The 16,065-nt window shown below is 44.1% G+C and overlaps 1 protein-coding gene across 2 annotated transcripts in view; it reads left to right on the top strand.

Moving 5' to 3' along the window:
* Positions 1–200: 200 nt before the first annotated feature.
* arid3a (AT-rich interactive domain 3A) overlaps positions 201–16,065 on the top strand; it is a 52,834-nt gene continuing 36,969 nt past the window's right edge. The window contains exon 1 of one of the 2 annotated variants that reach the window (XM_080883263.1): positions 201–564. The gene's annotated coding sequence lies outside the window, so the exon portion shown is untranslated. The remainder of the gene's footprint in view (positions 565–16,065) is intronic. The other variant, XM_080883264.1, reaches the window with a different exon arrangement.

Below are 16,065 nucleotides of genomic sequence, written 5' to 3'. Positions count from 1 at the left end.
CAGGGACACCAAATGCAAAGTGTGCCTGAAGTTTGCATCATCTGCTCTAACGTCCCCAGCTTTCTGCCCCACTCCAACTTTATAGCCCTGCACTTACCCTGCCGCGGGGGTCGGGGGCGTCCGGGAGGAAGAGGAGGGGAGGTTGGGGGGAGGTAGGGGAGGTTGGGGGGAGGTGGGAGGGCTGGCCCCTGCTGATTCAGAGGTTAGGAATTTGCATCTGATTGCTGTTTGTTAACCAATGATGTGAGTGTGCAAACCGGAGAGTCTCTCCACGCCTCTCTCTCCCTCTCTCTCTCTCTGTCTCCGTGTCTGTCTAGCGCCACGCAAATTCTAAAAAACACAATTACATGCGCAAGCCGATCGAGTGGGTGTCATGCAGTCACATGAAGCCACTTCATTTCTAGTCGATATACATGCTAATCACCTCTCTTCGACCTCGTTCCGGGGCTTTTTCCTCTGCGCGTAACCGGTGAGAGCGAGAGCACTCGGGATTCAGAGTCGGAGAAAACAAGGAATGTTTCTTCCGGTTCTGAGGAGTGAGAATACCGAACGGAAGCCGATGTGGTAAGTTTATTTTCTCTCTGTGTCTCGCTCGCTTTATTTGTGCTCGAGCTACCCTTTAAACTCCGTTCACTTTTCCGTGGCTTCCTCCTTGTGTTTGTCTCGTCATTTATTAGAAAGGACGCAGTTTTTTTTATCGATACGCTTTCAAATGTCTGATTAATTGCCTATTGCAAAGGTAGCGGATGGACTCAAGGACCGTGAATCACTCACAACGGTTAGATATTAACCATACGCTGATTGAAAGGGCACTTTTTTGTAAACTATTCCCCCAACACCCCTCAAATATTTATTTATATATATATATATGTATATATATATATACATATATGTGTGTGTGTGTGTGTGTGTGTGTGTGTGTGTGTGTGTGTGTGTATTTATTAATACTATGAAGGGTAAAAATAGAAAAGGTTGTCATTTTAATAACTAGCAGAGTTAGTCTCTGGTGTTACCTGGTAACCGTGTCACCGTAGTAATAAGGGCTATCAGTCGATTTCTGACCGTTACGTTGTCACTTCAACCACGTCCCAAACGTAAAGCCGTAAGTTCACACTGCAGGAGGATTAGTCACACTACACACCGGCTTCGTTACGTGCCAATAACAGACAAAGCGCTTTTTTCTTGCTGTTAAATCTTCGCGGCTAAAAGTGCAAATTAAAGTATGTGTGTGGGGGTTTTAAATAAACTTATATAAATATATGCATATATACATTTTGAACGACGTCTGACGCCGCGTCCCGTAGAGCTCGAACCCACACCGCCATTACACATCCACTGTATGATTGTGTAACATAAGTACATCCCATTGCCCTTTAAGTTAGATATAAAAGCCAGCGCATGTAACTGCAAGTACAGCTGGGGCCTTCACTGGAGGTCTGGCTGCCATGTTCTGCATTAGCTGGGAGGGGACGAGAAGAGAGGTGGTGGTGGTGTTTTTGCAGGGGGGAGTCACCGGAGACCAAAAGGTGGCTTTATGGACTACTTTGAAGCAGGTTTTTAAGACTGCTTCATGCCACTCACTTTAGTAAGAGCAGGCAGCCCCAAAGGCCTGTGCTAAGAAGCAAGGTTAACATATGTAGCTCCATAAGACTCTAAACCACAGTCACGCGACAGTGGACGTAAAACCAGGTTTTCCTAATCTAGCTCTGTCCTTTCACATAAAAGAGGCGGAGCTGGAACCAGATGACCAATAGCAGACATGGACAGGGTCAGTGCTGCATTTTTCCTCCGAAGAAGGAAACCAAACCAACGTAATTTTAGCTCTAGCACAGAGCAAAAAGCATTAGTTTTACATATTAGAGCGGAAAAGAAGAGATGAATGTTGACTGTGTGAATTCCTGCGTTAATAAGCCTTTTGTTGTATTGCTGATAATGTTTGCACTCCGTGCTTACTGTCCCTTGTGGTCCACCGTAGTGGCAACGGGGAGTGTTTGCTGTCACGAAAGTGGGTGTGTTTTATGTTGAAATGGACGAGCGGCAATAAAGATAATGGTGGCTCACGAAGCAGATTATGAACACGTTATTCATAAGTTTGAGACAGAATATTACATGGTGTCAGAGTAAATCGAACTAAACGCCCACCGACAGAGCGAAATGGATTCGTCGGGAGTTCCTGCACCACGGATGGACTGGGATTCAGCCAATCTTCCCGATGCCTGGCGGAGGTTCGTGCAACATGTGAAGCTAATGTTTAGCGGCCCGCTAAGCGGCAAGCCCGAGGAGACCCAGTGCAGCTATCTTCTTCTGTGGGTAGGAGAAAGAGGCAGGGACATTTATAACACATGGCAGCTGTCTGATGAAGAAGCTAAAAAGCTGACCACATATCTCGACAGGTTTGAACAGTACCTCATGCCGAAAACGAACACCATTTTCGCCAGATACAAGTTTAATGAAAGACTCCAAGGTGAAGGGGAGTCATTTGAACACTTTGTGACCGAGTTAAAGTTACTCGTCAAGCAGTGTGGCTACGTTAACAGTGATGAAATGGTCCGAGACAGGATTGTCTTTGCAACCAGTTTACCACAAGTCAGAGAAAAGCTGCTGAGCCAAGGGTCAGATTTGACTCTAGAAAAAGCCATAGACATTGCACGCTCCTATGAGATCGCACGAGAGCAATTGAAAGCCATGGTTGACCCACACACGAGCCTGCAGGGAGCAGCGCCCGCGCATGCAGTATCCGCTAAGCGCCAGAGTACGCAGCAAAAAGATAGGAGGGCACCTCATTATAATAAGATGGGAAAAGTGTGTGGAAGATGTGCACGAGCACACAGCCAGAAGGAGGAGTGTCCTGCAAAAGGGAAGAGGTGCAAAAAGTGCAATAAAATGAACCACTTTGCCAAAGCATGCCGTTCACAAGCACCACACCAACCCAACCCAGTGTACTCTATTAACCCTGACACTCCAAGCGATGAAGCGGAGCTATTCATAGATTCCATAACAAAGTGCAACGAAGGGGAGGCCGATGAACAGGCTTACGCCGACGTAGAAGTAGGCTCACTGCATCACACCGTGAGTTTTAAGCTTGACACAGGAGCCACTGCTAACGTCATCCCTGCCCGATTGTTTAAGAAGTGTTTTAAGCAGGTTAGCTTGGCACCGCCCACACGCACACTATCTGGCTATGGAGGAGAAAAACTCAACATCAAGGGCACATGCCAGTTGAAGTGCAGGTGGAAAGGCATTCACAAGATGCTGACATTTGACATAGTAGACACTGCAGCACCCCCCATCCTAGGGTTGAGAGCATGCCTGGATCTAAACCTAGTCAAGCTGGTCATGTCAGTACAGATAACAAATGTCATGGAGGAGTTTGCCGATGTGTTCGAGGGCATAGGGAAATTCCCAGGAGAATGCGACTTACACATTGACCCAGACGCCATGCCCGTTGTGTGCCCCCCCCCCCCCCCCCCCCCCCCCGGAGGATCCCTTTCACACTGCGGGAACGACTGAAACGGGAGTTGGATGACATGGAGAAAAACGGCATAATCATCAAAGTAAAAGAACCCACAGAATGGGTAAACGGACTGGTGGTCGCAGAGAAGCGTACTGGGAAGCTCAGAGTATGCCTCGATCCTCGCGAATTAAACAAAGCCATCAAAAGACCTCATTACCCGCTTCCAACATTGGATGACATCACACCAAAGCTGGCAGGAGCACAGTACTTCAGTGTCATGGATGCTCGCTCAGGCTATTGGGCCATCCAACTAACCACCAAGTCATCGCTCCTCACCACCTTCAACACGACCTTTGGCAGGTACCGTTTTCTGCGCCTTCCTTTTGGGATAATATCAGCACAGGACATTTTCCAAAGGAAAATCGATGAGACGTATGAAGGGCTCAATGGAGTGGCAGCCATCGTGGATGACATCCTCGTGTTTGGCAGGACAAAGGAGGAACACGACGAGAACCTCCGTGCCATGTTTGAGCGCACACGGGAGCGAGGAGTACGTCTCAATCCAGAGAAATGTGTCATAGGCGCCACAGAAGTGAGCTACTTTGGACACAAACTCACCCGGGAGGGCATCCAGCCAGACCCAAAGAAACTGCAGGCCATAAAGGACATGCCACCTCCTGAGAATAAGAATGAGCTTGAGACAATCCTTGGAATGGCGAACTACCTGTCCAGATTCGCACCACGACTATCAGAGGTGAACGCACCGCTGCGTCAGCTGCTCAAACAAGACTCAGAGTTCATCTGGGATCAGACCCACGACAGAGTCTTCCAGCAAATGAAAGATCTCATAACCAGAGAACCAGGCCCCATACTGGCATACTACGACACGACCAAGGAGCTACGGCTACAAGTAGATGCATCAAAGTATGGTTTGGGAGCTGTGTTAATGCAGGACGGACATCCAATAGCATATGCTTCAAAGACACTGACCCTAACAGAAGTCAACTATGCACAGATCGAAAAAGAGCTCTTTGCAGTGCTGTTTGGATGCAAGCGTTTCCACACGTACATATACGGCAGGAGAGTCATCGTAGAGTCGGACCACAAGCCGTTGGAGCACATACTGAAGAAACCAATCTCTGTAGCCCCTGCTCGTCTGCAGCGCATGCTGTTACAGCTGCAGAGATACGACATAGAGATTGTGCACCGGCCCGGAAAAGACATACCTGTGGCCGACACACTGTCCAGGAAACCATTGCCCGACCAAGACAGCACACTGAGTGAAGGCATGGAGGACCAGATCCACTCAGTGATAAACAGCCTCCCAGTAAGTGACAAAAAACTCTCAGAGATACAGGCTGCAACAGGATGTGACCCGCAGCTCACCCTGCTGAAGCAAATTGTGCAGGATGGCTGGCCTGAGGACAGAAAAAAATGCCCCAAAACCCTTTTGGACTTCTGGAATTTCAGAGATGAAATTTCACACTTCCATGGCATCATCTTCAAAGGTGACAAAATTATAGTGCCAATAGCCCTAAGAAACAACATGCTGGAGAGAATCCACACTGGGCACATGGGGATTGAGAGGAGTAAGCAGAGAGCAAGGGACGCCCTCTTCTGGCCAGGCATGGGCAAGGACATAGCTGCCACGGTGGAAAACTGTTCCATATGTCAGGAGAGGCGCGCGGCGAATCCCAAAGAACCTCTCATCCCACACCAGATCCCTGAGAGGCCATGGCAGGCAGTGGCCTCAGATCTCTTCACATGGCGTGGACGGGACTACTTGGTAGTTGTGGACTACTACAGCCGCTACTTTGAGGTCGAAAGGCTATTCTCTACCACTGCAGGGTCCGTCATCAAAAAGCTCAAGGCCATATTCGCCAGACATGGTATACCAGAGACGCTTATCTCAGATAACGGCCCACAATACAGCTCTCGAGAGTTCAAGGATTTTGCAGTCACATGGGACTTTGTCCACACGACCTCAAGTCCTTTGTACCCGCAAAGCAACGGCCTTGCCGAAAGAACAGTCAAAACGGCCAAATCAGTTCTGGATAAAGCTCATGCTCAGGGAGTAGATCCCTACCTGTCCCTATTGGAGCAAAGGAACACGCCAGTCGACAGCTTCAGGTCACCCGCGCAGCTCCTCATGAGTCGACGTCTACGCTCAGTGCTTCCTGTTACCGGATGCCACCTGGTACCTCGCATCATAAGCCCGACGGTTGTGCAAAAAACACGGATGGAAAGACAAGAGCATCAGAGGCGTTACTACAATCGCAGCGCCACACCACTACCGAGGCTGCAGCAGGGGGACCACATTCGCTTTCAGCACGAGTCCGGAGCCTGGAAACCGGCTGTCATCATCCGACCTGCAGAAACTGCCCGCTCTTTCGTGATCCGCACTGGCGAGGGACAGACTATACGGCGTAACCGACGGCACCTGAGAGGCGCCAAGGCGTCACCGGCACCTTCAACACCAACATCCGATCTGGTCACCCAGCCAGATAGTACAGCTCAACAACAAGCAGAGCCCCTGTCACTATCTAGAGACACTACAACACCAACCATGGACACTAGCCCTGCACTGACCACCAGATCAGGACGAGTGGTCAAACCGAGGGTTATTCTTGACCTGTGATGTAAAGGGTGTAGGCGGATCGCTGCCCTAACAAAAAACAAAAAGGAAACATGTCAAATGTCCATGTACTAATGAGTGCATATCCCACATCGCATTGTTGTTGTTAGTTTAGGCCGCAGTAATTTTACACATGGCAATGTTGAAAAACTGTTCCTTATCCTCAGGTTCGGGATGTTCTATTTTGAAATGTATACCAGCTGTGTCACTGGTGGGCATCTAAAAAAAAAAAGGGAGATGTTGTATTGCTGATAATGTTTGCACTCCGTGCTTACTGTCCCTTGTGGTCCACCGTAGTGGCAACGGGGAGTGTTTGCTGTCACGAAAGTGGGTGTGTTTTATGTTGAAATGGACGAGCGGCAATAAAGATAATGGTGGCTCACGAAGCAGATTATGAACACGTTATTCATAAGTTTGAGACAGAATATTACAGACATGGACAGGGTCAGTGCTGCATTTTTCCTCCGAAGAAGGAAACCAAACCAACGTAATTTTAGCTCTAGCACAGAGCAAAAAGCATTAGTTTTACATATTAGAGTGGAAAAGAAGAGATGAATGTTGACTGTGAATTCCTGCGTTAATAAGCCTTTCAGTATCAATGCCAGCTTTTTTTCTTAAATTATCTGACTACCTGTAATCACAATGCTTCAGGCTAAAGAAGACTTGGTAGTATAGGGAGCAAATAGATGAACAAATAAAGACCTATCAAAAAGTAAGTAGACTTTGCAAATCTTATCAACAAGTAAGTACATGGCATAAGTGCTCCCTCTCTCTGGATTATGTTTATATAAAGGCCTCTAGGACAATTTGATGGCTGTGAAATTGCCTACAGCCTGCACTAAAAAAAGGAAGAATGAATGAATGAAGCCTCTCATCAAGGAAGTTCTATTCGTTCAGGGGTGACATGCTTTTCAAAGGCTTACACACATCTGTCAGTCAAAGCACAGACTGTCAGGTTTCCAGGTTAAGAATTGTACCTAGGAAAGAAGTTAAATACTTACACTGAAAATAAAACTGTTAAACCTGAAATTACTTCTGAAAACCTCAAATCTTTCTTGGGAGTATGGACTACTCTGATGTAAAAAAAACAAACCAACCAAAAACATAAAAATGTAAGAAAATAGATGTACTTAAAGATGTGAAAATAACCCTACACGAGATGTCTGAATGAGATGATCTTCACTAGAGTTCAAGGGTTTTTTCAGTTTCTTACACGTAAAAAAAAATAAAAATCCCGTAAGTTGCTGACATTTCTGTGTAAGTGCAACTCTGACGCAGCTAGATAAAATCAAGTCCAGTCAAAAATATTCCAAAGAAAAGTCGCGTCACAGTGGTGGCTTGGACACAATGTGCCATCTTGAGTGCTACAGCATGGTAGTGGGAAAGTCCACAGTATGAGCCCTGCAGACTGTTTTCATGTGACGTCCGCAGTTGTGAAAAAGGGGGACGGCTAACGTTTCATCCAAAAGAGTCGAGAGGCCCTCAAACTGTATTTCTCTCATAATAGCCTGTTTTGTCTCACGAGGAACCTCGCAGCCACAACCAAAACTGACTAACATTTGGTTTGTGGTTACTGTTAAAGTTTCTCCCCAAGTAAAGGGGACAGTGGAGTACAGGCACAGGAAATGCCCCGTAGAGTACATTTGTCTGGATGACATTAAACATTTATGACACGAAAAAACAGTCAAGTCTGGTTTCACTGTCTTATTTAAAGGTGGTTTTAGATGCTTTTCCCTTCCATCAGGATGAGTGATTCTTTGTAAAAGTTTTTTTTAAAAAAAGGCTAATATCTTTGTGCTATTAATCAAAGGATTAGATTCAGATTCATGATTCTCTGTTGCAAAAATGCAACAAAGTGGTCCATTGTGTGGTTTGAGGTCACAGGCACGGTTTTGAAATGTTCTTTGTGTGGTCATCAATTTTGCAAAAGTTTTCAGCATGCACACAAATTGATGGGAGGACGGGTGTTTTTGAAACCCAAAAAGGTGAACCAGGAGAAGACGCCGCCAGGAAGGTTGAGAGCCGTCCCGCATCTGAGTGGGCATAATTACTTCTTAAGTTGTTGCTGACAGACACAAAGAAAGTGTGAGCTGCTGAGTCGCAGAACTTGGCATCATCTTAACAGAGATTTCCAGGTCCTGATCATGGCACCCACGCCCCACCATTCCTCAATCACCTTAGAAAAACTGCACCGCTAATCTGTTTGGTCCCCTCTCCATATGGTATCCTTTGACAGCGGCATAGGGAAAGGCAGCTGAACCAAGCCAGGCTTTTATTTTACATTGTGATTGGCTCATTGTAGATTAGAAATGAAATGACTGGCATTCAAAGCAAAATGTAATGTGTTTCTCACTCATTGCTTGGTTTTTTTTTGGGTTTTTTTTGTTCCATTTATTATCGTAGGCGATTGAGCCTGCTATCATCTAGATATCAGTCCTGCTGACACATGTATTGTGGGTTGGCCGATGGCCACGTCTGTCTTCTCATTGCATTGGCTTCTACTGATATGCCTGCTTTCTGTTGCTGGTTCCCGGAGTGTGTTTTCTGTTTTCTTTCTCCTGCTGTTTAACATAGTCCCTTCTGGCCTCTTCTTTAATCTGCTGTTTGGGATTCTCTGTATTGAAACCATCTCAGGTTCATGTAACACCTTATATATTAGTCATGTGTGTTCCATGTAGAGCCAGACTTCTGCTTTTCTTTTAATTCACGTTTTCTTCTTCTTTTTGTCTTAAGGAGTTTGTGCCGCTGGTAGGTTCACACCTCACTGTTTCTCACCTTGCCAAATGCACATATCAGCATGAGGCAGTGTCACGTTGTCATTTACAAGCAAAAATCCACATAGCTTCCTGTCGTCAGCGGTGCCTGATCTCAGCCCAAGTGTATTTGAAGATCATTTGGAAGTAGTAAGTGTCACATGCAAATAGCTTGTTCAGTTTGCCTCCGAGCATCACGGCTGAGTGAACGGCAGACACTGGCAGTTGGCCACTAAACTGGTTAGTGGCTGCGAGTTAATGACAGGAAGACATGCTCAGACAGGCCAGACAAGTCTACTTGTTTTCTTATCAAACTATAAACCTTTTACTGTGTTCAGGGCTATTTTCTTGCTTTAATTTGTCACCCTTCCTGCAACTCCCAAGGGGTGTGGGCTTTGGCTCAAGGACTGCATTGACTACTTGAACGCTTCTGTATCAGCAGAGATTGTATTACTGTGAATGTTGAGTGCTGTCTGCACACCACAAGCCTTCCTGCTATTAAAGTAGTGGGAGGCAGCGCGGCTTGGCTGCCTTTCAGCTGTTCTTGTGCCAAAAGCTGCTTTTCTGAAGGCACTGTTCAGCACGTGGGCCTTTAACTGTAGCCAAAAAATGCAGGGGGAAAAAACCCATACAGTTACTTCATTACGTGGGCTCGAGTCATGAGGGAATCCCAGCAGGCCTGACAGTGATGTAGGCAAAAGGAAAGGACTAAGGCTTTGGGATGGCCCGCAGGTCCTGAACCAACCTGCTCAGACAGATGTAAGCTTTGTGAACGCAGTGGGTTCGGCGCCAGACAGGTGCCCCGTGCTCATCTGCCCGGATACCAGGCCACAGCTGCAACATGTTGACGTGTCCATCAGACCTGAAGCATTTCTGTTACATTTAGCATTACGTTTGTGTCAGCTGGCACTAACAACCCACCCGAGTAATCAAAAACTAATTTAATCAAATATAAATCCTTTGCTGGCAGATCAAGCTGCTGGTATTTATTAGGCAGAGATGTTTAATCCACATCTAATACAGAACTGACCACCAGCAGTGGTTTTTTTCCTTTTCACTGTGTGCAAAGAAGTCTTTATCTTAGGTTTCCAATCATCCATCAACCGTGTACACACAAAAGGATGGATTGTAAAAGATCACAATGTAGTGACGTGACCATGTAGTCTCTATATAAACCGACAAGTTAATCCAGTTTTCATGCCATTCAATGAAAAATACCCCCCCCCCCCCCCTCCCCCTCCCCCCTCCACCTTTCCCATGCTAGACGAAGTGGCGTCATATCATCACTCTGGAGCCACAATGGCAGTGCACTGAAACCTGCGAGCTGCAACACGCAGCCTGTCTCCTGAGCTTCTGTTTTTCATGGCAAAGTTCTCACCTGGTAACTGCCTTTATAGTAATCACTGGAGGTACTAAAGTAGTTAATATTAATATTAGCAGTACAGGTGGCTTGATTAAATGCACTAATTGTATTTAAAAAAGTAGTGGGGTTATTTTTGTTTTGTTTTTTTAAACCATAAAGGGAATAGACACTTAGTAAAGTACTGAAAGCTTAAGCAGAAATGAACATGGATCAGTGGACACAAAACAGCTGCCTAAAATGAAAGCACTGATCTGTTGATGTGACTTGTTTGTTCACTTTCTCTGGAAGTTGTTTCAGAAAACTGTTTCTTTTTTGTGTTTTTTTGTTTTGTTTTGTTTTGTTTTTTTCAGGATGCGGTTTAGCTGCACAAAAGAAAAATGAAAAAAAAAGCAAAACAGAACAACAAAGAACTGGTACCAGCCGGTACAAATGAAACTGTCGAGCCATGAGAGAGTTAACCATAAAAATACTGATGTCATCTGTTGTTTTCACTGCAGCACAGACTGCGTTAGCCTCCTTAAGAATGGTCTGCGTCTCCCCACCAGAGCTGTCGTCACATGAGATTTATGTCTGCTCCTGTAATAATACAGTGTCTGCTCGAAGCTCTCGTAGGGTTGTAACATGGCAAAGTCAATATCCACCAGCGAGGCATTATCAGCAGCAAACGTTTCAGCTGAATCAGCAGAGACCTCTCTTTTTTTAATTTGAATGTTCAGCTGATAACTTTTCAGGCAGTTAGGGACGGTCTTCTGTCTAACAGAGAAACATTTTCCTTGTCAGTTGTTTGGCCTTGAAGTTACATGTGTCTGACGTGCAGAAATGCAAACCTTTCCACACACATGGTAACATGTTGTTCCTGTGGTTATTCTATGACCTCTTTTAAGCAGCTCGTATTGTTTTTTTTGTTTACCTGACTTACATATATCAGTATCCAGCCTTATAATTGAATCTTTTTATGATTTTTAGGATTTCCTTCCATTTTCCTAGAAGTATTGAACCTCAGCAGTTTTCCTTTCGCACTGCTTACAGTTGCTTATTAATAATAATACTACTCATATTGTTTCAGAGTGTTTCAGACATGTGAGCAAGGAGCAGTGACTTTCCTCTGTTTCCAATTGACATGCAGAGGCTTTTTACATTTCCTTCGAGTGAAATCAGAACACTGTAGATCATACGGTGGTTTTAGCATGCAAAACACTATTAGCCTCGCTTGCGTCCACAGCTTAATCCTGTTGCTTGATGGCCACAGATTTCACTGCTGAGAAGTGGATCGCTGGATTATTGCTGCTATATGCCCACTTAATTTATAGCATAGCTGGCGCTAATCAGATTTGGCCTAGACTTGCTGGTAGGGTTCAGTGGAAAATACGTGACCGGCCTGTGCGACACTTCCTCAATGATCTTGTTGTTGCTCCACTGGGGTTCAATGGAGCCTGTGTTATTGCCTTACGAGGTAATACTGCGAGGAATGCAAGAGTGAGGCATAATCAAGACCAGCACCACTAACCGACTTTTTGCTGTTATCCCCACCCCGTTCCTTTTTTTCCCTTTTTGTCTAGATTCAGAAGTAATCGGGAATCCTTTGCTGCAAACATCTGTCATTTTAAATTCTATCCTCAGTTAATATCCAAGCAGCATGTTAACTATTTGAATGCACACAGTGGACACAAATAAAGACTGAAAAGTACACTTTATTGTGACTAACTCAGTTGATTCTCTTTCTTTATTGCAATAGTTGTTGTGTTCCAACTAAAATATTTGCTTACCTGAAATTATAGGCGTGTTGTTCATTTCAGTTTCAGGTTAACAGCCTTTCCGGTTAATGTTTTGCCTCAGGAGGAGAACGCAACTTGTTAATTAAAGTAACGATTTCTGCCTATTTCTTAGTTGCTGCAAGTAATTGTGTGCGAGTATTTTGGCTGTTCAAGTATATGTTTATTTTATTTAAAAGGATCATATGTAAATTAGTGTACACAGAAAGCAGCTTGTATACATAAACAGTTTGAAGTAGAATGGGTGTGGTTGCATTTTTTTCTTCTTCTTCTGTGACCTCCAGTGTGTAGTATTTAAATAATTTGTGTTACTTTATTTGTTGAGAAAAGTGTGTAAACTTTGCTGCAGAGAGCACCGTGGTGTAATAATCTGATAAATTCAGGTGTGATGATTGAGTCGACGAAGCGTTGATATTAAAAGTAAAGACAGACAGAAATATTCAGGAGGGGCAGGCAGACGTATGTTTGCCCGGGAATGTTGTTGATAATATCAGTACAAAGCCTGTTTCTCTACTAATGTAACAGTATGGTACAAACTATCGATGCATGACAGCACGCTGAATGATATAACAACTTGCAGGATTTCAGTTAACCTGCATCGCGTTAAAACATCGATGCCATTTAAGTCTGTCTAACGTCCATTTGGATTGAGCTTGTTTTTTTCTCTTTTGTTTTTTTTATTTAAACTAGATGTAAAGAAAGAACGTACACCACGAACCATCTACGGAAACTAAACCGAAACAACTTTTACAATGTCTCCCACCCACTCACGTCAGCGAGCAATACGCCGAGACGAGGCACAAAAAGCAGATTACAGCTTTAAAAAAATCGAATTCTCAGATTTTTAGTCAAGCAGAACAGACAGACATTCATTTTAATATCTAGTTTCAGGACCTGCAGAGACCTCACACGGCTCATCTCAAACCGCAGATGTTTTATCAGGAACAAGGTGGTTTGTTGTTTCAGTACATGAAAGGAAATTAACACTTTTATTCCAAATGTGAAATGCAAGATAAACAATCTGCAATCTTGCTGGCACATGAACGTACCCGCTGAGGAAAAACCCTTGGGTTTTAATACTCCTCTTTCTCTCTGAGAATTTCTTTCTTTCTTTCTTTCATTGCTCATTGTGGCACGCATGCCATCTTGGAAGAGAGTTCTCACATCAGCATAGAAATGTTTCATCTCAAGTTAAAGATGATCAATTGAACAGCTTTGTATGTATTTGCTGTGACACCCTCACCTTCCACGCTCCCCAAGAGGACAGATGTGGCCAAAACCTGGCAGGAAAATAGCCAGCATGGCATAACAGAGCCACCAGATCCTTCCTCTGTGTATGGGGTTAAGGGTTCAGGGTTTTCCTTTCATTTATCAAGAGTCTGTATGTGCTTGTATGTTGAGCCAGCCTGGGTCACTTTATCTTGTTGGAATTAGACCCTTAGCTCCCATTCTTATCACTCTGTCCTGTTTGCTCAGACCTTGCAGTCTTCCACTTCCCAAATGTGGGTTTAAAAAAACAGGGTTAACCCATTAGCTGCTAGTGTTCTTTTTTTTATACCCCATTCATCCAGCTGCTTACGTTTCTGTGCCAGTGGTTCCTCAATTTCTCTCACCCACTCATGGTTTCCTGCTATCTATCCCAGCAGGTAGTGTCTACTTAGACTTAGCTGTTAAATGAACCCAAGGAATATATCCACACAAATGCCAGAGTCTTTTTTTTTTTTTTAAATAAGTGGACTTTCTTCCAGAGGTTTTATCGGTGGTCCCTGTGAGATCTATTCTTCATAATTTGGTTGTACATATAAAGTGCTGTTCTATATAATTGATCCATTTGTTGTAAATACAGACTTGGAGGCAGACTGTTGCAGTTTAGTCCAAATGGAAGACTAAACCTGAGGGGTTAGCAGTGTGTAGCTCGTATGCCTTATAAATAAATATTGGAGCCATGTTTCTGGTTTTGAAGCACTGTGGGAGGCAGGTGACAGAGGTTGCTGGATGCGATAAATACTCATGACTACTTACACAGGAATGAATGGCCATTGTGCCTGTTCCCACCGGCTACAAAAGCCAGATGTTGGTGGGGTTGTTGTCCAGTAAGCCCTCGTAAAGGTGGCAGTAAAACTGCAGAGGAAGTTGTCTGCTGTTGTCAAGTTCTCAGAAACTCCTGAGTTAACCCCTTTTCCCGACATACTGAGATATGGAAATGTTTCCCAGAGAAGGAGCAACACCATGGTATAATTTGTTTGGTGTAAATGAGTTTGTAAAGCATTTTGACTGTCAAAAAAGGAAGACAGACAGGGCGTGAAACCTGTTTGTTTTCTTGCCACAGGATCTTGTACACACAGAATTTCTTAGTGGAGCAGCAGCTTCTAAATATTCTAAATATTACTCATAACTAGTCGAAGACTGTGTGGAGACATTTCCCCCATGAACGCTGATTTCTCACGTGTAGTACAGTACAAAGAAGACCCAGAAGGGGGTTTTAAGGGAAATCACCCATTGCCACTCAGACAGCTTCACTGCAAATTTCACAGCAAGCTGTGGTCTAGATACTAAATGCTTTATCACTCACTCAAGAGTCAACCTCTGGCCATTTTGCTGCAGTTAAAAAGGAGTAGTGGCAGTGCATCAGTTCTTTTAAGCGCTCTTAACTCCCCGAATCCTGTTGTTAATAAGTACCCAGCTTTATGATTCCAATATAAACCAGAAGGTCCCCCCCCACCCCTTCTGACCGGGATTTAAAAACTAGTCATCTAGCTACTCTTCACAAGTCAGAGCTCCAAAACAAATAAAGGTGTTCTTGAAATAATAGCATCTGAAATGATCCATGGAAGCATGAAAATGTTGTTGTTTTTTGCTGACAGACAGCAAAGACGATTTAAAAAAACATTTGGCGCACAGGCAAAAATATGTGATGCTCATGCAAAAAGTGAGAAGCTTATATAGTTCTACTGCACAGATGTATAAGTGTTAACATCTTACTCGCTTATTACTTGGTTTTTTTTTTTAAGGTTTCCCACACATCTTTTTTTTTTTTTTTTTGAGCTTATGTGGTAATCAACAGCAAATATTTGAGGTTTTGGCAGATAGCAGGGAAACCAAGGAAAACTGAAGCTGATTTGTTGTTTCACATTAAAAAGAAACATCTTATCTCATAACTGAAAACCTAAAATCTGAAAAGCTGAATCTCTGGTTAGGACCAGACATAAAATGAGAAAAATTCGACAATATTCAGATTTTCTTTTAGTTCAGGCAGTATACAACAACAGCAATGTAGTCGTTTGCAATGCATATAGAAAGTCTTTAGAAGTAAGCGAACCTCCTCATTTGGGGAAGTGGAGAGAACATATGTAGTGGTGCAATATAATTTGCACCATCTAGTATGAAGGAAATCATGTTACTGATCATCAGTGGCATGAAACAAAGAGACCACTTCTGCTTCCCCCTGCACAGGAAGAGTCAACAGACGAGCTTTGTTGTAATCACTTCTGTCTTTGAAATTACATATATGACAAGATGACAGGGAGAGAGAGAGGGGCGCAGTATCCGGAGCTGTAATGCTCATGGCACAAACATGAAGTGAACACCAGAAATTGCGTGACTGTGATGTGTGACTTCTTAAAAAAAACACTTTAAGCAAAATGCGCTATCAAGATAACGTGTGCGAGTGCGTTGTTGAATTTGTTTGTCATTTAGTGCTTTATTGCTACTGGATAGTCGAGAGTTTGCTTCCTGTCATTCTCGGCGTCTTTCCCCTTGGATCCCTCTATAAATACAACGTGCACAAGTTGTTTCAGTCGAACCAGATCCAGCTCATTGAGGCGCCGTAATCCTGCTTTATTTTCCATCTGACAACTGCAGGCGTTCAGTTGCGTCTCGATTGCCCCTAAAGAATGCACTGAATCAATATTGAATATCTGTCAGCTGCCTTACTACATCTGCTCCGTCAGTTGTCACTTCCTTCGCCCTATGTGGAAACAAAGTTTCACAGCTCTTGTTTCCTTGCGCAACATTTCTCTTAACACCATGGTATAGAGTGGCTGAAATATTTCTATTGTGGTTTTTATTGGTGCATGATAATGTCGGGG

This window comes from Rhamphochromis sp. 'chilingali', assembly GCF_963969265.1.
Source record: "Rhamphochromis sp. 'chilingali' genome assembly, chromosome: 5".
Taxonomy (NCBI): Eukaryota; Metazoa; Chordata; class Actinopteri; order Cichliformes; family Cichlidae; genus Rhamphochromis; species Rhamphochromis sp. 'chilingali'.
This window is presented reverse-complemented; position numbering and strand designations above follow the sequence as displayed.